Source organism: Balaenoptera borealis (genome assembly GCF_965194805.1).
Source record: "Balaenoptera borealis genome assembly, chromosome: 11".
Classification (NCBI taxonomy): domain Eukaryota; kingdom Metazoa; phylum Chordata; class Mammalia; order Artiodactyla; family Balaenopteridae; genus Balaenoptera; species Balaenoptera borealis.
Window position 1 is genome coordinate 46,913,671 of NC_138868.1, and position 23,823 is coordinate 46,937,493.

Genomic DNA, 23,823 nt, shown 5'->3' on the forward strand with positions numbered 1-23,823 from the left:
CAAAGGAAACCATAAACAAGACGAAAAGACAACCCTCAGAATGGGAGAAAATATTTGCAAATGAAGCAAATGACAAAGGATTAATCTCCAAAAGTTACAAGCAGCTCATGCAGCTCAGTATCAAAAAAACAAACAACCCAATCCAAAAATGGGCAGAAGACCTAAATAGACACTTCTCCAAAGAAGATACACAGATTGCCAACAAATACATGAAAGGATGCTCAACATCACTAATCATTAGAGAAATGCAAATCAAAACTACAATGAGGTATCATCTCACACCAGTCAGAATGGCCATCATCAAAAAATCTACAAACAATAAATGCTAGACAGGGTGTGGAGAAAAAGGAACCCTCTTGCACTGTTGGTGGGAATGTAAATTGATACAGCCACTATGGAGAACAGTATGGAAGTTCCTTAAAATAGAACTACCATACGACCCAGCAATCCCACTACTGGGGATATACCCTGAGAAAACCATAATTCAAAAAGAGTCATGTACCACAATGTTCACTGCAGCTCTATTTACAATAGCCAGGACATGGAAGCAACCTAAGTGTCCATCGACAGATGAATGGATAATGAAGATGTGGCACATATATACAATGGAATATTACTCAGCCATAAAAAGAAACAAAACTGAGTTATTTGTAGTGAGGTGGATGGACCTAGAGCCTGTCATACAGAGTGAAGCAAGTCAGAAAGAGAAAAACAAATATCTTAGGCTAACACATATATATGGAATCTAAAAAAAAAAAAAAGTTCTTAAGAACCTAGGGGCAGGACAGGAATAAAGATGCAGACATAGAGAATGGACTTGAGGGCACGGGGAGGGGGAAGGGTAAGCTGGCATGAAGTGAGAGTGGCATGGACATATATGCACTACCAAATGTAAAATAGATAGCTAGTGGGAAGCAGCCGCATAGCACAGGGAGATCAGCTCGATGCTTTTTGACCACCGAGAGGGGTGGGATAGGGAGGGTGGGAGGGAGACGCAAGAGGGAGGAGATATGGGGATATATGTATATGTATAGCTGATTCACTTTGTTATACAGCAGAAACTAACACACCATTGTAAAGCAATTATACTCCAACAAAGATGTTAAAGAAAAAATAAAGTAAAATGAAACCCCCCCCCAAAAATTTATTAGTTTCGTTTATTAGGCATATAAATTGGATAAATTGAGCATCAGTTATACCGGAAGTTGTAGAGAATGTTCCTCTGCACAGACAGAAGCCCGCTGGACTTTGAACAACCTAGAAACAGTGTGGTGAGGCAAATTTCAAACAGGGGTTCATGCCGTTGACCCTCATATGAGAACCTACTGGTAACATGACACGTGTCTTCAACCGTGGCATTGATTTTAAACTCAGGGAAGACATAGCTGCAAGAATCACAAACACTGACTTATGCTGGGATCACAACTGATTTCTGCTGGTATCTGTAGAAATTACAAACACTGGTTTCTGGTGTAGGAAGAGAGGTTAGAGTGTCCAAAGGAACAGATCACTAGCAGCTGTGCTATCAGTGACCAAAGGGGACTTCACAGGCCAGGAGCCCCCAGTTTAAATGCCTTCAAGGCCCAGGCAGGATCCGTGCATGAAGGAAAATGAGTGGGAATGAAGCAGTGAGAAACGGTGCTCCCGTCTCCGCTCAGGCCCAGGTGATGCTGCTGTGAGGAAATGCAGCTTCAGTGTTGCCAGATCTTCCCTTTTTCAAGAGAAGCCAAAAAACTGGATCATGTGAGTCTTGTGGAGTTTTAGATTAGGGCAACCAGTTCAACTAAAAGAACAAAACCGAAACAGCACACATCTACGGGCTGTCTGTGGTCCACAGGCGGCCAGTTTGCAGCTCAGCCCATAACTTTAGAGTACATCCAGAGGGTAGACATATGTGGAAGCCTGCAAACATTTTCTTCCCACAGGAGCTTCTCAGACACTGAGATCTGGGGCTACATAGCTGAAAAGACGTGATTCATAGTAATAGCCCAGTAAGAAGGATTAGTTGCAAAATGCACACGCATAGTTAAACAAAATAATCTGTTCCGTGGGGCTGGTTGGTGTCTTCTGCTTAAATCTCAAAGACAAAGACAATTTTTATTTCAATCCTTGTCAGAGCCAAGTTGCATATTTGTGATTAGCTACCAGCATGATCAGTCCTACTAAATTGCTTTGCTGTCTTCCCCGGCTTTATAAATTAGGATTAGTCATTCATCTGTAACCAAAATATTAAAAGAGAGGGAGAAAGACCTCAGTCTTTCTGAGGACCACTGGTCCAAACGAGACATGAGTCCCAAGAGAGTCTTGTCACACCTCCCTGGAGCTTCCCAGCAAAGCCCAGCACAAGTTTCTGGTCTGCAGGGGTCACACAACAAATATTCCCTGGTTTCTTGAAGATAAGAGTAAACCCAAGGCCTGTGAATGCCTCTGACTCACAGAAAAATCTGCTCATTTTCATGGGTCTGTTTGTGTGTCATTTTTTAAAAATTGTGATATGACACACGGTAGCAGGAGGAACTTAGGCTAGATAGTAAGAACAATTTCCGGACTAACAGACTGTGAAATATTACAGCACATTACAAATGAGGAAGTGGAGGCTCCATCTCTGCAGGAGTTTTCCGCTAGGGTAAACGCCTGATTCTGTTGGTCAGATGCTATCACTGGCGAGGTGGGAAGGTGGCATTTGAATAATGTGTCCTCGCCAGCCTGCTCTTCACTCTTAACAAGAGCTGCTATTTACAGAGGGTCAACCTGCTCACTGTCCTAGGTCCTTTATCTTATCAAATCCTCATAGAAACCCAGTAAGAAAAATTATCCCCATTTTACAGATGAGGACACTGAAACCTCAGGGAAATGAAATAACTTGCTCAAGTTCATCCTGTTAATAAATGGCAGAACTAGGATTAGAACTCACCTCTGTGTAGCTTCCAAGTCCAGGCCCTTTCTCTAAGGCTGTGCTGCTGCAGGTGCCTGGGCAGAACACCTGTGGCTACCTGTGGGGAAGGGAGACCAAACAGCAGGTTCAGGCAAGAAGAGTGTTACGCAAAAGAGTTGTGAGAACACTGCTGAGGCCCGAAGAGGAAGCCAGTGTCAGGAAGAGAGATAAAATGCCAACTGGGGAAGTGACAGAGACACGAAGGGGAGGTAAGGTCAAGGGATATCCTTCCAGAAATGAATCTGCACTGACTTGGACAGTCCAGGAAGTGAAGATAGAGAACAGGGAGTTCCTTTTAAGCAACACCCAGCCTGTGTTCTCAAGCCCACCAAGCAGAGGCTGGGTGCTGCTGACCCGCCCAGATCAGATTTTCCTTTGATGACTCCTCACCTCCTAACAGTACCCTTGGACAATTCTCATTCCCACTCCCCCGCCCATCAGCAATTTTCTTTGATATACAGGAGCTAAAACACTGTTTCCAACAATGACTGCAATTGAGTCAAGTGCTTATGTCCACGTTCACAATATCTATAATCATGTAACTTTCCTTCTCTAAAAAACTGTCCCTGTTGTTTCTGCCCTGTTAGGGCCCAGGTTTCTGGATTAGGATTATTGCTACCACAAAAGAGAGGGCAGGTTGAAAATTAGTGGGTCCCTACAGCCTCCATATATTTATATGTTAAGCCATATCGCCTTTCCTACTTAACACTTGTGGCTGAAGAGTTAGTGTTTTTATTGCAAAATCAGCCAAAAAAGCAGGTCCAGGCCAACTTTGGAGCAGCAGTCAGCTGTAGACTATTTCAAGAGGTGATTTGGGTCCTTCATCCTCTCTCTTTAAGAGTTCGTTTCCTAAACTCCAGTATGGCCCCAGTAGCTCCAGTCTCTGTGTTCAGATAGGAAATCTAAGGAAATGAATACAACTGCAGAGACACAGAACAGATTCACTGGGCTGGTCTTCCAGCTGCTCAACTAGATGTGATACCCAGTTCCCTTAATTAAACTCAAAACTTCCTGGACGCTCAGGCCTCAAGAAGCAGGAGGGAACCCCAAACCTGTTCTGCTGGTCAGTGCCTTTGGGAAATTCTTTCACTCAGTCTGTACTTTCCTGAAGCTCACCCTGCTAACAGTGAGGGCAGGAAGAGAAAACTAAACCAGAAATCAAATAAGTCAAAATATAAACAAACCAGAAGGACTTTTCTCTTCTCTGAATGGTCTTTGGTTGGCCATGTCAACAAATCAATGCAAGGACACACCTTCCTGAAAGTATTTCTCACGCTAACCCCCACCCACCACGAAAAAAGCTAGAGCTGACTTACCTATGACTGCAATGAAAGTGTAAAGTTCTCCCAGGCCTTCAAGAGTTTGGCCTAGGGATTAGCACAATTCTGGGGAATGCTTTGGAATTTAGGCTCATTCAGTTACTCCGTAATCAATTTTTGAGTACTTCCTATTTTCTGGGTGCTGAGTTAGAAGTGGTGAAATGCCCCAGAGATGACTAGGACACATACGCTGCTCCCTAACTGCTCAGGGTGCAGTAGGGGAGATAAAGCATGAACTTGATGACTGTAATCAAAGGAAGAAAGCGCTTCATGCCACAAGAGAGAGATAACCAAAGAATAATCATCATTTATATTTGAATGGGGCTTTCTGAGGTCAGTTTCCGTATATTATCTCATTTGATCCTCGACATACTTGTGATGGACATCTGCCGTTATTCTCATTCAGCATCCTTTCCCCCTTCTGGTAAGTGTGCCCTAACTTCTCAGTGAAGAATCTCCAGCCACCCACTCTGGTCCTGTGTGCTGCTGCCAGGCCTGCACCCAGGGTCTGAGGCAGAACAAGTCTCCTGGGCCGCAGCCAACCCAAGCATCAAGTTCTCCTGGCCATAGTGACCACCTCAGGGATGGGAACATGACCCACTGAGAGCAATGAAAATCCAGTTGGTACTTCTTTCTTTCTTTTTTTTTGGCCACACTGCACAGTTTGCAGGATCTTAATTCCCTCGACCAGGGATCCAACTCGGGTCCTCAGCAGTGAAAGTGAAAGTGCGGAGTCCTAACCACTGGGCCGCCAGGGAATTCCCTAGTTGGGACTTCTGAGAAAGAGATTCTCAAGTTTGTCTGCTGGACTTGAAGCACGAAGACTGTGGGTTCTGGGAATGCTGCCAACCATCTTGCCACTCTTTGAACCTGAGCCTGAAGGTGACAGAGCGAAAAGCAGAACTGAAAGAAGGAAAGATACAGAGTCTTGATTATATCATTTGAGCTTTGACTTCACCCATGCCTGAAGCCATCTCTGCCCCTAGACTTTTCACCTATATAAATCAATAAATGCTGTTTCGTCAGAAGCCAGTTTGGGTTGGGTTTTGTTGCCACTCAAAATCAAAAGAGCCAAAAGAAATTTTAACTCCATGGGGTAGATATTTCTATCTCTGTTTTATATAAGAAAAATTGAGGCTCAGAGAGGTAAAAGGAGATAGCTAAGGAGTAGCAGAACCAGGTCCTGATATCAATTCACAGATTCAGTCATTTATACCATAGCTGCCTCCATCAGTGACAGAAATCCAGAGGAAACGCAGATAACTTTAGGCTGGAAAGATTAGCCAGTCTTTGTAGGAGCACCAGTTGAGCTGGACTTTGAAAGACAGGTTGGATTTGTCCTGAAGTGATGGCAAAAATATTCTGGGTAAAGGGTAATATGCAAGGTCGTGGATGTGAGAAATCTCAGGGGCATATGGAGAATAACAGGTACTTGGGTGTGTCAGAAGCATTGGGTGTGGGCTTTCCTGGTGTCGCAGTGGTTAAGAATCCGCCTGCCAATGCAGGGGACACAGGTTCGAGCCCTGGTCCAGGAAGATCCCACATGCTGTGGAGCAACTAAGCCCGTGTGCCACAACTACAGAGCCTGCGCTCTAGAACCCGCAAGCCACAACTACTGAAGCCTGCGAGCCAGAACTACTGAAGCCCGTGCACCACAAGAGCCCCTGCTCCGCAACAAGAGAGCCACTGCAATAAGAAGCCCGTGCACCGCAAGGAAGAGTAGCCCCCGCTCGCTGCAACTAGAGAAAGCCTGCGCGCAGCAACGAAGACCCAACGTAGCCAAAAATAATAAATAAATAAAATAAATTTATATTTTAAAAAAAGCATTGGGTGTATAAGAGAGCATAACAGGAAATAGAGTTAGGAACATATATAGGATCAGAATGTTTGGGGAACAATCTATAAAAATATTGAATCACTATGCTGTACACCTGAAACTAATATAATTTTGTAAATGAACTACACTTCAATTTAAAAAAAAAGAACATTTGGGGAACTTGAACTTTATCCTGAAGGTCAGAAATTCCCAAACCCCGCTGTATTAAACATTGGCTTCAATTGACCGAAACTCAATTTTCGTCAGCTTAGTTGTACTAGATCTTGTAGATGAGGTTTATTGACACAGGAAAGAAGACTCGAACCCAGTGAGGAGAAAGAGTCAAATTTTTGGCTTTGAGTTCCAAAACAGTGTCTTGAAACCAAGACAAGCTGACACAACTGAAGCAGGACTCACTGCTCACACAAAGAAAATGCTGGATAATTTTTTCTTAAGATGTATCTGAGATTGAAAACCACAAAGGGAAATTCCCAGGTGCCAGAAATCAAAAGGGAACCCAAAGCTAGCATGGTAAGCAGAATGCGAAGCTGAGACAGGATAGGTCTTAGGCATTAGGGATGGGATTTTAATGTTGCTGTGGCAGCAGAAGATGAGGCCTTGAGCCCTGACAAGGCCTGGAATTAGAATAAAAATCCTATCTACTCCCCACAGGAGGATAGAAAAACTCTGCTTACCAGCCTGGGGAAGGAGCAATAAAGTCTGCCATTGGCCTGGGCGACAGGCAGAAAAGGAATCACCAATGATAAATTAGAACCCCAAGCCTGTTCTGCACAAATGTGGGACCCGAATTCACATTATCCATCAGGTGCGGGTCACAAAATGTTGAGCAAAATACAAATAAATGCCTACCTAGACATCATGGTAAAACTGGAGAACATCAAATATAAGAAACAAAAATCTTAAAAGCAACCTATGGAAAAAGACAGACTACCTACAAAAGATGAACAGGCTTTAGCAGGTCATCATGAGCAACAATAAATGGCAGAAGACAAAGGAATATCTTAAAATAGCTGATCTACTGAGCTGCAAATGACAAAGAGAATGAGAATCATGAGACTGTTGGGTAGCCAAACAGAGAGCGATGTTTTAAGAACGGAGAAGTTATGACAAAAGCTGCCAAATAGTCAAGTACGATTAGGAGAGAGAAACATGCATTGGATTTGGCAACTTGAACAGCATCAGTGGCTTTTTTTTTTTTTTTTAATTAATTAATTTTTTTTTTATGGCTGTGTTGGGTCTTCGTTTCTGTGCAAGGGCTTTCTCTAGTTGTGGCAAGCGGGGGCCACTCTTCATCGCGGTGCGCGGGCCTCTCACTATCGCGGCCTCCCTTGTTGCGGAGCACAGGCTCCAGACGCGCAGGCTCAGTAATCGTGGCTCACAGGCCCAGCTGCTCTGCGGCATGTGGGATCTTCCCAGACCAGGGCTCGAACCCGTGTCCCCTTCATTGGCAGGCAGATTCCCAACCACTGCGCCACCAGGGAAGCCCCGCATCAGTGGATTTGACTTAGTGGTTTCAGTAGAGGGGTGGGGGGCAGAAAGCAGGTGTGAGGAGATTGAAGTCAACACAAGGAAGTGAGTTTTTATCTCCCAAAACCCCTTTACTTCAAACACATAGCCAGCCATGACATTTAAAATTATAAAAATGAATTTTAAAAAAGATATAGCTGGGACTTCCCTGGTGGCGCAGTGGTTACGAATCTGCCTACCAATGCAGGGGACACGGGTTCGAGCCCTGGTCTGGGAAGATCCCACATGCTGCGGAGCAACTAAGCCTGTGCGCCACAACTACTGAGCCTGCGCTCTAGAGCCCGCGAGCCACAGCTACTGAGCCTGTGCACACAGAGCCCGTGCTCTGCAACGAGAGAAGCCACCGCAATGAGAAGCCTGTGCACCGCAAGGAAGAGTAGCCCCCACTTGACGTAACTAGAGAAAGCAACGAAGACCCAACACAGCCAAAAATAAATAAATAAATAGAAAGATATAGCTGGACCCTCACATATCTCCATGAGCCAGAAATGAAATAGAAACACAGTAAGATCAGTGGGGCCCATGTCTCAGGCTTGTGGGCTCCAAGTCTGGAAGCTGGACTTTGGCAGCTGGGTGGGCGTTCAGCTCCTGTGGTGGTAAAGTGCTCCCCTCAATGTGAGGGACTGAAACTCACGGCTTGATAGCAGAGGCTGATGTGGGTTCCACTGCTTGGGAAAAGAAGTTGAAGAAAACAGCTGTCAATCTAGGAACTCTGACTTTATTAGAGCCTGGGGAGGTGAGGACACCTTGCTACCAGGGATTGTCAAGTTGTCTACTGGCCCTTGACTAGATATGCCATATCCCTAATATCTGGGGCTGGAGGATCATAATCCACAGCCCTGGCTCTAGGTTGAGGTCCAGAGGGCCAGATGGTGGCATCCTGAGAAGGGATGAGAGGAAAGTCAGAAAGAGAGAGAAATCAAACAAAAACAAATCTTTTCTCACTCGAACCATAATTCCAAAACATATGAAAGAAGCTACTTGGTGAGAAAGATGGCCTTTGAAATTAACCATCAGATCAGAAATTTTCTCAAATTTCCACTGGAAATTTGTAAAAGAGTATAGGAAGACTTTAAAATAGGATGTTGAAAATGTTCAGAGATGAATGCACACCTTCCATTTCAAAAGGAAATTATTAAGCAAAAATAGACTGAAATGAAACAATATGAACAATAACCAATTAGAAATCCTTGAAATGAAAAATACCCTAATTGAAATCTAAAAGGCCGTAACAGGGGAGTCCCTGGAGGTCCAGTGGTTAGGACTTCACGCTTTCACTGCAGAGGGCCAGTTTCAATCCCTGGTCAAGGAACTAAGATCCCGCAAGCCACACAAGGTGGCCAAAAATAAAAAATAAAAAAAGGCCATAACGGGAGAAACTCTAGATTGAACACACTCGGAGAGTGAATTAGAGAATTGGAAGAGAGAACTCAGGAACTCACTCACAGTATAACATGAGATAAACAGAAAGAAACAGTAGTTAAAATATGGAGAACAGATTAAAAGGTTTAAATATTTATATAATAGGAGTTCCAGAGAATTGAAAGAAATGGCAGAGAAAGCAATATTTGAAAAGTACTGGGTATGTTTTTTCCAGAATTGAAGGAAAAGCCTTAGGAATGAAAGAAATTTAGACTCTGCCAAATTATTATTCAAGAGTATTAGGGGAGGTGAATCTCAGCATATAAAAATTAAGAAATTCTTACCACTCACAGGCCCTTCCTAATGAACAACTGGGTTTTGATTCTAACATGTACATTTGTTCACATTTTAACATCTCTGAAATCATGACGCATATTACAATCAATTGGCAACTTTTAGTTTTAGTTTTGTTTTCCCTTTTTAAAAATAAGTCTAGGGCTTCCCTGGTGGTGCAGTGGTTAAGAATCCACCTACCAATGCAGGGGACACGGGTTCGAGCCCTGGCCCGGGAAGATCCCACATGCCGTGGAGCAACTAAGCCCGTGCACCACAACTACTGAGCCTGCTCTCTAGATCCTGCGAGCCACAACTACTGAGCCCACGTGCTGCAACTACTGAAGCCCGCGCACCTAGAGCCCGTGCTCTGCAACAAAGAGAAGCCATCGCAATGTGAAGCCCGCGCACCACAACAAAGAGTAGCCCCCACTCGCCACAACTAGAGCAAGCCCACGTGCAGCAACAAAGACCCAGCACAGCCAAAAATAAATTAACTACTTAAAAAAAATTTTTTTTAAGTCTAGATTTTTGCTTGCTTAGTTTTCTATGTCCTTATCCTAATGTATCTTCAAATGTTCCATCAGCTGTGTATATCTCCTCTCAAGTATACTTCTTCCCTTTAGGCACGCTATCTATCCCATCTCCTTGAAATCTCCTCTGGAGCCTTCTGACTTGTTCCAGTGGAAGCTGGTTGTCCTCTAAGCTAGCAGGATCATCGTCATCTTGGATTCTCCATTCACCATCATTTTGGGGATTTCCTTCACCTCTCTCTCATGATGAAGACCTGGTCCTCTAGTTCCCATTCTTTCTCCCTTTTGGTTTAACCCCTTGCTTTACTGGAGCAAATTCTCCTGTTGTGTCCCAAAATTGCATTGGAAGTAACATTTTTTGAGATTTTGCATGTCTGAAAATACTTGATAGCTTGGTAGGGTTTGAACTCTAAGTTGAAAATTATTTTTTCTCAGTATTTTGAAGGCATTTTTCCATTGCCTCCTAGCTTTCCATAAGAAAGGTGAGAATTCAGATGCCTTCTGATCTTTGAGGCTTTGTAGAAAACAGTTCTTTCTCTCAGAAAGGTTTTAGGAAGACCTCCTTGTCCACACTGTTCTGAAATTTCTCCATGGAGTACGGATTTTTATTCACCCTGCTAGACTTTTAGTGGACCCTTTCATACTTTATGATGGGACCTTCATTCCAGCTCCAAGTCTTACCAAGTCCAAAGCCTCATCTCCTGTTGCTGTAACAACATTAAATCCCATCCTTAGTGCCTGAGACCTACCTTGTCCCAGCTTCTAATTCTGCTCATCATACTAGCTTTGGGCTCCTTTTTGGTTTCTGCCTCCTGGAAATTTCCCTTTCTTGCTTTTAATCTGCCTTGGTGATATCATCCTGTCTCATGGTCTTAAAATACCATCTATACACTGACAACTTGAAAATTATATATCTACAACAGACCTCTCCAAACCTGCATATTCAACTGTTCCTTCATATCTCACTTGAGTATCCACAATAGAAATCTCAAACTTAAAATTCCAAGCTGGAACTCCTGACAGCCCCCTTAACCCTGCCCATCCCCCAGTCTTTTGCTTCTCAGTAAATAGCATTCTTCCAGGTGCTCAACCTGAAAACCTCAGAGTTACCCTGGACCCTCTGTCTCACACCTGCATAAAATGCCATCAGCAAATCCTCTCAACTCTACCTTCAAAACATATCCAGAAACCATTGAATTCTTACCATCTCCATTGCTAACACCTTGGTCCAAACCATCACATCTTGCCTCAATTATTAAAATAGCTTTCAGTGGTGCTGGACTATCACTTTGGTGCCCCCAGTGAACTACAGCTCCTGTATTCATGTCCTTGAATGGTTCCTCCCCTCAAAACCAAGGTGGCCCTGTACCCGCTTTAAATAAGAGAATGTGGCAGAACTGATGCTTGCCAGTGCTGAGCCTGTCTTTAGAAGGTGTGCCAGCTTTTAATTTTACACTTCTGGAAGCCCTGCACTGTCATGTAAGAAGTCTGGCTTTGGGACTTCCCTGGCGGTCCAGTGGTTAAGACTCCACGCTTCCACTGCAGGGGGCGCGGGTTCGATCCCTGGTCGGGGAACTAAGATCCCGCAAGCCACACAGCATGGCCAAGAGGAAAAAAAAAAAAAAAAGAAGTCTGGCTACCCTGTTAGAGAGGCCACTTGAAGAGGGAGAAGCTATAAGACCATCTAGAGGTGAACCAAGGAATCCAGCCAACAGCAAGTACTAAACCATCAGAACTGTGACCCCAGTGTTGCTGCTGCAGCCAGACCCTGACTGTGTGTGAACACATGTGAGCGAAGGAGCCATATGGGACATTCCAGGCCCCCTGAAATTGCTAGCCCTGCTGTGCTTTGTCCGAATTCCTGACCCACAGCACCATGAGTAACAATAAAAGTTTGTTGTTTCAGCCTCTAAGTTATGGGGTGGTTTATTTTGCCCCACATATAACATAAACTCTAGTGTCCCTGCTTCCTCCTTCACACAACTCCCCTCCCCGCCCCTTCAGTCTGTTCTCCACACAACAGTGGGAGAGATCCTTTAAAATCTAAACGAGGTCCTGTCACTCCTCTGGTCAGAATCCTCCAGTGCCTCTCATCTCACTCAGGGTAAAAGCAAGATCTTTACAACAGCCTACAAGGTCTCAGAGGGTGGCAAACTAAGGCCAGAGGGCCAGACCCCTGTACTGCACAGGAAAGAAGACTACTACACTTTTTAAAAGTTGTTTAAAAATTTTAAAGGGGGGCTTCCATGGTGGCGCAGTGGTTGAGAATCCACCTGCCAATTCAGGGGACACGGGTTCGAGCCCTGGTCTGGGAAGATCCCACATGCCGCGGAGTAACTAAGCCCGTGCGCCGCAACTACTGAGCCTGCGCTCTAGAGACCGCGAGCCACAGCTACTGAGCCCGAGTGCTACAACTACTGAAGCCCGCGCACCTAGAGCCCGTGCTGTGCAACAAGAGAAGCCACCGCAATGAGAAGCCTGCGCACCACAACGAAGAGTAGCCCCCACTCGCCGCAACTAGAGGAAGCCCGCACGCAGCAACAGAGACCCAACACAGCCAAAAAATAAATAAAAATAAAAAATAAATTTTAAAAAAAAATTTAAAGGAAGAATATGTGACAGACCATGTGTGGCCTGCAAAGCTTAAAATATTTACTATCTGGCACTTTACAGAGAAGTTTACCAAACTCTGCCCTTCACAGTCTGGCTCCTCTATGACTCTCGGTCATTCCCTTTGCTCCACTAGCTCCAGGCCAACTCCTCCCCGTCATTCCTTGCAGTTTCTTGCAGTTACACTAACCAACCAGGCATGCTCATGCCCTGAGGCCTTTGCTCCTACCCTTTCTTCCCCCAGGTATTTGCCCAGCTAACTCCTCTAGCTTCCTCAGGTCTTTCCTCAAGTCACCTTCTCAGTGGGGCCTTATCTGACCACGTTATTTAAAATTACAGTCCCCTTGCAGACACTGCCTAACTCTCTCTGCTTTATTTTTCCTTATATCACATAACACGAATATATACTTTTAACTTTTTGTTATCAACGTTTATTTTCTATATTCTCCAATACAATGTAAACTCCATATGGACAGAAACCTTTGCTTTTTCACTGATGTATTCTCAGGGCCTAAAACTATTCCTAGTGCATTGTAGGTGCTCAATATATATTTCTTGAATGCCCTATGAATCATGAAAACCACCACTTTCTTCTGTTTTCTGCGTAGCACTTGTCACTCGCTCTAAATACCATATTTTGGGGTTTGTCCACCAACTCATGATAGTGGGGACCACAGAACAACGCTCAACACATACAAAGTATTCAATGTAATATTTAGTCAATAAACAAATACACCTCCCATGCATCTTTTAAAAGAGGGAATGGGAAGTGAGGAGGTAGAAACACAGTAAGTCGACAACCTTCTCAAGAATTTTTGCTGTGAATGGGAGTGGAGAAATGGGATGGTGGCCGGGAGAGCAAATAGGATCAAGGGAGGGTTAAAAATGGGGATACAAGGCATAACCAGATTGACACAATCAGTAGCATAGGAGAAAGGAGGGGATTAAAGAAGCAGAGTTCTTGGAGAGGTGAGAGCAGTGGGATGCAGAGCGTAGGAGGAGAGGTTGGCTGGTGATGGGAGGGAAGAAGGAGCAGCCTCCAGCAGAGTTAGAGCCTCGTACGTAGGTGGGAAGAAGAGGGAGTTCCCATCTCCTGGCTTCGGCTTCCTGAATGAAGTGTGGGAGGTGAGGTTATCTGCTGAAACTAAGAGTGAGCAGGCTATTGGAGGTTTGAGAAGAGAGAAAAGTTAGAGACCTTACTAGGGAAATGTGAGAGGACAGCTAGGCAGTTGTTGAGGGCCCATTTGGAGTCTGTAATCACAAATTTAAACAAAAGCAGTCAGCCCAGTTGGTGATTTCTCTTGAGCAACATCCAGCTACTTGGTTGCAGGTGCAGAAAAGACAGAGCGGAGTTGAATCAGGGTGATTGTAGCAAAGCAGTGGTTCTCATTGTGTGGTCTCCAACCAGCAGCATCAGAATCACTGAAAACTGGTAAGAAATGTAAAGTCTCAGGCCTCATTCCATATGTCCTGAATCAGAAACTCAGCAGGTAGGGCCCAGCAATCTGTGTTTTAACAAGCCCTTCAGGTGAGGCTTATGCTACGCCCAGTCAAGTTTGAGCAGCACTGCAATAAAGGGAAAGAACAAGAGGCATGAGGGTGCTTATAAGGAAATAATTATAATGACAGACTGGAGAGTCTAAACTGGAAAAGAAAGGAAATAAAGGCCTGAGGGACTGACCAATAGTGATAAAGTGGTGGGGATCAATGGCTTAGAATATAATGTGAATTGGGACTTCCCTGGTGGCGCAGTGGTTAAGAATCCGCCTGCCAATGCAGGGGACACAGGTTCGATCCCTGGTCTGGAAAGATCCCACATGCCGCGGAAAACTAAGCCCGTGCACCACAACTACTGAGCCCACGTGCCACAACTACTGAAGCCTGTGTGCCTAGAGCCTGTGCTCCGCAACAAGAGAAGCCACCGCAATGAGAAGCCCACGCACCACAATGAAGAATAGACCCCGCTCACTGCAACTTGAGAAAGCCCGCACGGCGACGAAGACCTAACAGAGCCAAAAATAAATAAATGAAATAAATTTTTTAAAAGAATATAATGTAAATAATTGTAGTACAGCATATTCATTTTCTATTAATATTGCTGCCAGACAAATTACTACAAACTAAGTTGCTTGAAACAATACCCACTGATTATCACATAGTTCTGTAGGTCAGAAGTACAGGTACAACATGGCTCAACTGGGTTCTCTGCTCAGAGTCTCATAAAAGCTGAAATCAAAGTGTTGGTTGGAGGGACTTCCCTGGTGACGCAGTGGTTAAGAATCCGCCTACCAATGCAGGGGACACGGGTTCGAGCCCTGGTCCGGGAAGATCCCACATGCCGCGGAGCAACTAAGCCCGTGCACCACAACTACTGAGCCTGCAAGCCACAACTACTGAAGCCCGCGCGCCTAGAGCCCGTGCTCTGCAACAAGAGAAGCCACTGCAATGAGAAGCCCACGCACTGCAACGCAGAGTAGCCCCAGCTCGCTGCAACTAGACAAAGCCCACTCAGCAATGAAGACCCAACATGGCCAAAAATAAATAAATAAATAAATATTTAAAAAAAAAAAAAAAAGTGTTGATTGGACTGCATTCCTCTCAGGAGATTCTAAGGAGAAATCTCCTGAGATAATACAGGTTGCTAACTAAATTTAGTTCCTTGAGGTAGGAGGTGTGGATGGTGAACTCGGAAAAGCTTGAACTCACCTCCTCCCACAAGCACACAACCATTTACTGAGCAACTATCTATGAGAACGATCTGAAGATCAGCAGAAAAGATTTTCCACCACTAAAGATATAAAGAAGGAACTACAATGAGATGGGTAGGAGAAATGGAGACACAGTATAGTCAAGACCCACACCCCCAGGGAGGTGACCTACAAACGGGAGGATCATCACAACTGCAGAGGTTCTCCCTAAGTTGAAAGGTCCAAGCCACACATTAGGGTCCCAGCTCAGGGGTCCTGCACCAGGAAGATGAGCCACCAGAACATCTGGCCTTCAAGGCCAGCAGGGCTTGTGTACAGAGAGCCAGAGGGCTGTAGGAAACAGAGGCTCTGCTCTCAAAAGGCACATGCAAAATGTCACATGCTTCAAGTCCCAGAGCAGAGGCAGTAATTTTAAAGGATCCTGGGTCAGATCCACTTGCTGACCTTGGAGAGCCTCCTGGAGAGGCAGGAGGCAACTGGGACTCCCTGGGGCACAGATGCTGACCACAACCAATTTGGGGAGCTTTTTCTACCATGAGGACACTGGTTCTGGCAAGTGACTTTTTGGAGTACTGCCTCTAGCTTATTAGCTGTGAACTTACCCACTCACCAGCACCAGTCCTGGGACCCCTGGGCCACACGGCCTGCCCCACCAGGTCCTGGCTCCCCAGTCAGCAGGCCGGCACCAGCCCCACACCCCCCGGGCCATGCAGCCAGTCACACAAGGACCCATCCCCTCCCACCAGTGGGCCAGCACAGCCCACATAGGGGGCACCCCTAGAACATATAGCTCTGGTGATAAGAGGGGAGTGTGCTGCTGGGGCTCATAAGACGTCTTCTACATAAGGCCACTTCTCCAAGATTGGGAAATGTAACCAACCTACCTAATACATAGAAATAAACACAAAGAATTAGGCAAAATGAGGAGACAGAGGAATATGTTCCAAACTAAGGAACAAGACAAAATTCTAGAAGAAGAACTAAGTGAAATGGAGATAAGTAATCTGGGTAGATAAAGAATTCAACGTAATCATCATAAAGATGCTCAATGAACTCAGGAGAAGAATGGATGAACACAATGAGAAGTTTAACAAAGAGAAAATATAAAGAAGAAACAAACAAAGCTGAAGAATACAATAACTGAATAAAAAATACACTAGAAAAAAATCAATAGTAGATTAGATGATACAGAGAGATGGATCAGCAAACTGGAAGAGTAGTAAAAGTCACCTAAGCTGAACAGAAAAAAGAATTTTTTCTTTTGGCTGCGTTGGGTCTTCGTTGCTGCACGTGGGCTTTTCTCTAGCTGTGGTGAGCAGGGGCTACTCTTCGTTGCGTGCGCGGGCTTCTCATTGCGGTGGCTTCTCTTGTTGCAGAGCACAGGCTCTAGGTGCACAGACTTCAGTAGTTGCAGCATGCAGTCTCAGTAGTTGTGGTAGGTGGGCCCTAGAGCGTGCGGGCTTCAGTAGTTGCAGCACGTGGGCTCAGTAGTTGTGGCATATGGGCTCAGTAGTTGTGGCTTGCAGGCTCTAGAGCACAGGCTCAGTAGTTGTGGCACACAGGCTTAGGTGCTCTGCGGCATGTGGGATCTTCCCAGACCAGGGCTCAAACCCGTGTTCCCTGCATTTGCAGGCGGATTCTTAACCACTGCACCACAAGGGAAGTCCCAAAAAAAGAACTTTTAAAAATGAGGATAGTTTAAGAGACCTCTGAGGGGACTTCCCTGGTGGTCCAGTGGTTAAGACTTTGCCTTCCAATGCAGCGGGTGCGGGTTTGATCCCTGGTCAGGGAGCTAAGATCCCACATGACTTGGGGCCAAAAAACCAAAACATAAAACAGAAGCAATATTGTAACCAATTCAATAAAGACTTTTAAAAATGGTCCACATCAAAAAATCTTAAAAAAAAAAAAAGACCTCTGAGACAACATCAAGTGTACCAACATTTGCATTTATGGGTCCCGAAAGGAGAAGAAAGAGAGAAAGAAGGCAGAGAACTTATTTGAAGAAATAATAGCTGAAAATTTTCCTAACCTAGGGAAGAAAACAGGTCCCGGAAGCACAGAGAGTCCCAAACAAGATGAACCCAAACAGGTTCACACCAAGACACGTTATAATTAAAATGGCAAAAATTAGAGATAAAGAAAGAATCTTAAAAGCAGCAAGAGAAAAGCAACTAGTTACATACAAAGGAACTCCCATAAAGCTATCAGCTGACTTTTCAGCAGAAACTTTGCAGGTCAGAAGGGAGCTACCTGACATATTCAAAGTGATGAAGGATAAAAACTACAGCAAAGAATACACTACCTGGCAAGGCTATCATTCAGATTTGCATGAGAGATAAAGAGTTTTACAGACAAGCAAAAGCTAAAAGAGTTAAATAGCACTAAACTGGCTTTACAAGAAATATAAAATGGACTTCTCTAAGCAGAAAAGAATAGATCACAACCAGAATTATGAAAATTACAAAAGGAAAAATCTCATTGGTAATGGTAATTATACAGTAAAGGTAGTAGATCAACCACTTACAAGGCTAGTAGTTAAAAGACAAAAGTAGTAAAATCACCTATATCCACAATAAGTAATGAAAGGATACACAAAACAAAATGATGTAAAATATGATGTCAAAAACATTAAACATGGGGGGGGTGTAAAAATGTAGGGTTGTTAGAATGTGTTCAAACTTAGATTAACAACTTAAAATAATCACGTATATTTATAAGTAGTTATATATGAACTTCATGGTAACCACAAATCAAAAACCTATAATAGATACACAAAAAAGAGACCGGAATCCAAACATAACACTAAAAGATAGTCATCAAATCAGAAGGGAAGAAAGCAAAACAAGAAGAAAGGGAAAAAAAAAAAAGAACTACAAAAAAAATCAGAAAACAATTAACAAAATGTCAATAAGTACATACCTATCAATAATTACTTTAAATGTAAATAGACTATATGCTCCAATCAACAGATATAGAGTGGCTAATTGGTTAAAAACACAAGACCCATAAACATACTGCCTACAAGAAACTCACTTTGGATCTAAAGACACAGACAGAAAGTGAAATGATTGGGTAAAGGTATTCCATGCAAATGGAAACAAACAAAAAAGCAAAAGCTAGGGTTGGGGCTTCCCTGGTGGTGCAGTGGTTGAGAATCTGCCTGCCAATGCAGGGGACACAGGTTCGAGCCCTGGTCTGGGAAGATCCCACATGCCGCAGAGCAACTAAGCCCATACGCCACAACTACTGAGCCTGCGCTCTAGAGCCCATGAGCCACAACTACTGAGCCTGCATGCCACAACTACTGAAGCCCACATGCCTAGAGCCCATTTTCCGCAACAAGAGAAGCCACTGTAATGAGAAGCCTGTGCACCGCAATGAAGAGTAGCCCCCACTCACTGCAACTAGAGAAACCCCGCATGCAGCAACGAAGACCCAACACAGCCAAAAATATATAAATAAAATAAATAAATTCATTAAAAAAAAAAAAGCTAGGGTAGTAATACTTATATCAGACAAAATAGACTTTAAAACAAAGACTGGTGCCACAACTAAGGAGCAGGTGAGCTGCAACTAAGCAACCCTCAAGCCACAACTAAGGAGCCTGCCTGCTGCAACTAAAGGAGCCCACATGCCACAACTAAGACCCGGCGCAACCAAATAAATAAATAAATATTGAAAAAAAAACAAAACAAAGACTGTAACAAGAGACAAAAAAGGACATTACATTATGATAAAGGGAAAGATCCAGGAAGAAGACATAACCATTGTAAATATATATGTGCCCAACATAGGAGGCACATATACATAGAGCAAATATCAACAAGAATAAAGGGAAATTTTGACACTAACACAATAATAGTAGGAGACTTAAACACCCCACTTACATCAATGGACAGATTATCCAGACAGAAAATCAATAAGGAAACTGTCACCGTTTGCAGATGACATAATACTATATACAGAAAATGCTAGACACCACCAAAAAACTATTAGAACTAATAAGTGAATTCAGTAAAATAGCAGGATACAAAATTAATATACAGAAATCCGTTACATTTATTTACACTAACAACAAAATACAAGAAAGAGAAATTAATAAAACAATCCCATTTACAATTGCATCAAAAAGAATAAAATACCTAGGAATAAATCTAACCATGGAGGTGAAAGATCTATACTTGGAAAACTATAAGACATTGATGAAAGAAATCAAAGATGACACAAACAAATGGAAAGATATACCATGCTCATGGATTGGAAGAATTAATATTATTAAGATGACCATACTCCCTAAGGCAATCTACAGATTTAATGCAATCCCTATCAAAATACCAATGGCATTTTTCACAGAACTAGAACAAATAATTCCAAAATTTGTATGGAAACACAAAAGACCCCAAAGAGCCAAAACAATCTTGAGAAAGAAGAACAAAGCTGGAGGTATCACTCTCCCTGGTTTCAAACTATACTGCAAAGCTACAGTCATCAAAACAGTATGGTACTGGCACAAAAACAGACACATAGATCAATGGAACAGAATAGACAGCCCAGAGATAAACCCACACTTATATGGGCAATTAATCTACAACAAGAATATACAATGGGGGAAAGACAGTGTCTTCAATAAGTGGTGCTGGGAAAAATGCACAGCTACATGCAAAAGTATCAAACTAGGGGCTTCCCTGGTGGACCAGTGGGTAAGACTCAGCGCTCCCAATGCAGGGGGCCCAGGTTTGATCCCTGGTCGGGGAACTATATCCCACATGCATGCTGCAACTAAGACCCGGCACAGCCAAAAATAAATAAATAAATCGTAAAAAAGAAAAGAAAAGTATCAAACTGGACTACTCTCTCACACAATGCACAAATATAAATTCAGAATGAACTAAAGACTTAAATGTAAGAACTGAAATTTTACAAACTCTGAGAAGAAAACATAGCCGATACATTGTTTGATATAAACCATAGCAATATTTTTTTGGATATATCTCCTCTGGCAAGGGAAACAAGAGCAAAAACAAACAAATGAGACTACATCAAACCAAAAAGCTTGTGCACAGTGACGGAAACTACCAACAAAATGAAAAGACAGAGGGAATTCCCTGGCAGTCCAGTGGTTAGGACTCTGTGCTTTCACAGCTGTGGGCCTGGGCTCAATCCCTGGTCGGGGAACTAAGATCCCAAGAACCACATGGCACAGCCAAAAAATAAATAAATTTTAAAAATAAAAAGACAGACTCTTGAATGGGAAAAGATATTTGCAAATGATATATCCTATAAGGGGTTAATATCCAAAATATACAAAGAATTCCTGCAGCTCAACATATTTAAAAAAAAAAAAATTAAAAAATGGGCAGAGGGACTTCCCTGGTGGCGCAGTGGTTAACAATACGGCTGCCAATGCAGGGGGCACGGGTTTAAGCCCTGGTCCGAGAAAATCTCACATGCCGTGGAGCAACTAAGACCGTGAGCCACAACTACTGAGCCCATGTGCCACAATTACTGAAGCTCACATGCCTAGAGCCCGTGCTCTGCAACAAGAGAAGGCACTGCAATGAGAAGCCCGTGCACCGCAATGAAGAGTAGCCCCCGCTCGCCTCAGCTAGAGAAAGCCCGTGCACAGCAACGAAGACCCAACGCAGAAAATAATTAATTAATTAATTAATTAATTTAATTAAAAAAAAATAGGCAGAGGACCTGAACATTTCCCCAGAGAAGACATACAAATGGCCAACAGACACATGTAAAGATGCTAAATATCTCTAATCATCAGGGAAATGAAAATCAAAACCATGAGATATCACTTCACACTTGTCAGAATGGCTATTGTCAAAAAGACAACAAATAATAAGTGTTGGTGAGGATATTGAGGAAAGGGAACACTTGTACACTGGTGGTAGGAATATAAATTGGTGCAGCCCTATGAAAAACAGTATGACATTACCTCAAAAAATTAAAAATAGAACTACCATACAATCCAGCAATTCCATTTCTGGGTATTTTTTCAAAGAATCCAAAAACACTAATTTGAAAAGATATATGCACCCTTATGTTCACTGCAGCATTATTTGCAATAGCCAACATAATGGAAGCAACTTAAGTGCCAATTGATAGGTAAGTGGATAAATAAGATGTAAAATATATATATATATACACCCAACCATAAAAAACAATGAGGGACTTCCCTGGTGGCTCAGTGGTTAAGAAACCGCCTGCCAATGCAGGGGACACGGGTTCGTGCCCTGGTCCGGGAAGATCCCACATGCTGCGGAGCAACTAAGCCCGTGCGCCACAACTACTGAGCCAGCATACCACAACTACTGAAGCCCACATGCCTGGAGCCTGTGCTCCGCAACAAGAGAAGCCACCACAATGAGAAGCCCGCGCACCGCAACGAAGAGTAGCCCCCGCTCAATGCAACTACAGAAAGCCCACGAGCAGCGATGAAGACCCAACGCAGACAAAAATAAATAAATAAATAAATAATTTTTTTAAAAAAACATAAAAAAGAATTAAATCTTCCCATTTGCGACAGCATGGATGGATGTAGAGGGTATTATGCTAAGTGAAATCTCAGACAGAGAAAGACAAATACCATATGATTTCAGTTATATGTGGAATCCAAACAATGAAACAAAGGAATAAACATGAAACAGACTCATAGATACAAGAGAAGAAATTGGTGGTTGCCAGTGGTGGGGTGGGGGAGGGGTAGATGTGTGAAATAGGTGAGGAAGATTAAGAGGCACAGACTTCCAGTTATAAGATAAATAAGTCATAGGGATGTAATGTTCAGCATGAATATAGTCAATAATATTTTAATAACTTTGTATACTGACAGATGGTAACTAGACTTATCTTGGTGATCATTTTGTAATGTATAAAAATATCGAATCACTATGTTGTACACCTGAAGCTGATATAATATTGTAAGTCAATTATATTGTAAGTCAATTATACGTCACTTTAAAAAAAAAAGAACTCAATTCCTTGTGGTTGTAGGGCTCAGGTCCCCATTTCCTTTCTGGCTGTCAGCCAGGAGTCTCTATAACTTCTTTTTTTCTTTTTAATTTCTAGCATCAGCTCTTTATTTTTTTTTAATATTTATTTATTTATTTATTTGGCTGCACCGGGTCTTAGTTACAGCACGCAGGATCTTCGTTGCTGCGTGCAGGATCGTTGTTGGGGCATGTAGGATCTTTTTTTTTTTAGTTGCAGCATGAGGGATCTTTTTTTTAGTTGTGCATGTGGGACCTTTATTTGCAGCATGCGAACTCTTAGTTGCAGCATGAGGGATCTAGTTCCCTGACCAGGGATCAAACCTGAGCCCCCTGCATTGGGAGCACAGAGTCTTAGCCACTGGACCACCAGGGAAGTCCTCTATAACTTCTTGAAACTCCTGCATTCCTTGTTATGTTGTCTCTTCTATCCTCCAACCAGCAACAGCACATGGAGTCCTCCTCACACTTCAAATATCTCTGACTGCCCCTTTTGCCACATCTCTTCTGCTTTACTTCTTTGTTGCATTTCTCTGACTCCAGCCAGAGAAAGTTCTCTGCTTTTAAGGCTTCATGGGATTAGGCTGGGCCCACCTAGACAATCCAGGATAACCTAGCTATCTTAAACTTTGTAACTTTTTTACATCTGCAAAGTCCATTTTGCCATGTAAGGTAGTATATTCACAGGTTCCTGGGTTTAGAATGTGAACATCTTTGGGGGACCTCTGTTCTGCCCACCACAACATCAAGTGACTAGAACAAGTGAGCTGGAGAACTGGAAGGTAGAGATTTCACAAGTGGTGAAGATTCTGGTGGTAAGATCTCAGGTGAATCCATAAGAGTAGGGAGGAGTAAAGGGAAGCAAGCTCAGGGCAAGGCTCTCTGCCTTATCTAGCCATTCGTTTGGAGCTAGAATTCAGATGAGATATGTGTTCCATAGGGAAACACATGTTTACTGAAATTGAAAAATGAAGACTAATGGGATAATTAATTTGATAATATCTGGGTTTGCCAATATTTTTATACGACAGACATTTCCCTTAAATTGAATGCATCAAATCTGCAGCTCCAAGGTTTTAACAAATTATAGTTAAAGCCCATAATAAGAAAAAAACCACACTTTATTTTAAAAAATTATATAGTTGACCCTATATACACATTTTATTTTTAAAAATTATATAGTTGAACAGTGTGAGGGTTGGGTGTGCCAGCACCGCCCCCAGCCGCAGAGTCAAAAATCACATTATATAGTTGTAACTCCCCCAAAACTTAACTACTCATAGCCTACTGTTGGCCGGAAGCCTTACCTATAATATAAATGGTCGATTAACACATATTTTATATGTTATATGTATTATATACTGTATTCTTACAATAAAGTAAGCTAGAGAAAAGAAAATGTTATTTAAGAAATCACAGGGGACTTCCCTGGTGGTCCAGTGGTTAAGAATACACCTTCCAATGCAGGGGACGCGGGTTCAATCCCCGGTGGGGGAACTAAGATCCCACATGCCGCGGGGCAACTAAGCCCGTGCACTGCAACCACTGAGCCCGCACGCTCTAGAGCCCACATGCCACAACTAGAGAACCCGTGCACCACAACTACTGAGCCCATGTGCTCTGGTGCCTGCACATCACAACTAGAGAGCCCGTGT

At 43.2% G+C, this 23,823-nt stretch overlaps 1 long non-coding RNA gene across 1 annotated transcript in view; it reads right to left on the reverse strand.

Moving 5' to 3' along the window:
* Positions 1 to 999: 999 nt before the first annotated feature.
* LOC309605633 overlaps positions 1,000 to 23,823 on the reverse strand; it is a 37,427-nt gene continuing 14,603 nt past the window's right edge. The window contains exon 3 of the long non-coding RNA XR_014231459.1: positions 1,000 to 2,993. This is a non-coding gene — a long non-coding RNA (uncharacterized lncRNA). The remainder of the gene's footprint in view (positions 2,994 to 23,823) is intronic.